The sequence below is a fragment of the Otolemur garnettii genome, unplaced genomic scaffold (genome assembly GCF_000181295.1).
Source record: "Otolemur garnettii isolate 467f Iridium unplaced genomic scaffold, OtoGar3 scaffold00184, whole genome shotgun sequence".
NCBI classification, from domain to species: domain Eukaryota; kingdom Metazoa; phylum Chordata; class Mammalia; order Primates; family Galagidae; genus Otolemur; species Otolemur garnettii.
In genome coordinates this window covers 2,114,540-2,115,917 of record NW_003852579.1, presented here as the reverse complement: position 1 = coordinate 2,115,917, position 1,378 = coordinate 2,114,540, and the positions used below count along the sequence as shown (strand labels likewise).

Here is a 1,378-nt window from a genome sequence, read left to right as displayed (position 1 = left end):
TTTTTTTTTTTTTTAAATAGGGAAAAGATTAGCACATTTTTAATTTTTTATATTAAATCATAAACACATATATCATGTATACATTAATGCATTTATGGGGTACAATATGCTGATTTCATAGAATTAGGAATGCTTACATCACACTGGTTAATATATACCTCATCTCATTTACTTAATTATTATGTTAAGACATTTATACTCTATACTAATATATCCAAAATGTACCCTTGCATTATGCACCATAGGTGTGATCCCACCATTCACCCTCCCTCTACCTGACTGCCACCCTCCCCTTCCATCCCTCCCTCCTTCATTTTAGGCCATAGTTGTGATCTATTCTTCATATGAAAGTGTGAGTGATTGTGAATTGGTTTCATAATAGTACTGAGTACATTGGATATTTTTTCTTCTATTCTTGAGATACTTTACTAAGTAGGATATGTTCCAGCTCCATCCATGTAAACATAAAAGAGGTGAAGAGAGACATGTAATGAACATTACAAAGATGTATTTTTGGTTAAAAAATTTAAAAAGAAAAAATAATTTGTATAAAAATACTTTTATGATAAATTTTTGTCCTAAAATAAAATGACCACTTCTTTAGAAAAAAATGTAGGACAAAGAAGAAAGTCTAAGCGTGTCATCAAAAAATTTGATGAGGTCTTGATAATGTTTATAAAGGGTAAGTTTGTAAAATAAATTTCATGTGTGATTGTATTGGCTATAATTAAAAGGGAATTATCAGTCTTTCTAAAGATTGAGCTTTGATGTCAAAAATACACTAATAGAAAAAAAAAATTTGGTCCCCTGAGTTAGAACAAGATTTTCTTAAAATATTGATCTGCTCTTGGAAAGCTGCAAGAGGTGTTGTTTTGATTTTTAATTATTTGTGGCTTTTTTCCCTATCTTATAGAATCCATTTAATTTTCCTATTTTTAGGTTAAAAATATTCTTTTGTAGTCAGAACAGTAACTGCCTCTGGGCTTGGGCTCCTGCTCCTGAAGCTGCTTCTCTGTGTTAATAGACCCAAACATATTTAGTCTTTTTATAAAGTTTTAAAAGTCAAAGGTAGAGTTTCCTCTTGCAGCTTCTCAGATTTGTGCCTCAGAACCCAGCTTTTGCCCTATCTTACAGCGTGTGGCTTGCAGGTCATACATTATTGCCTTTTGCTCTTTTTCTTCCTTCCCTTGAGTAGGCCTGGGATGGATGATAAGTTTCTCCTTCAATTTTTTCATCAGTTCCTGTAACTTTTTTTCTCTAGTTCTAACTCTGCTATTACAGCCTGATGCTGAAGTGATTATCGGCCTGGAGAAGCAATATTTTAGTACAATGTAACTTGAGTTTGTACATGTGGCTTTTCTTTTTTCTTTCTTTCTTT

At 32.1% G+C, this 1,378-nt stretch overlaps 1 pseudogene; it reads left to right on the top strand.

Moving 5' to 3' along the window:
• Positions 1-1,378, top strand: part of LOC100951621 — a 40,163-nt pseudogene that overhangs the window by 981 nt on the left and 37,804 nt on the right.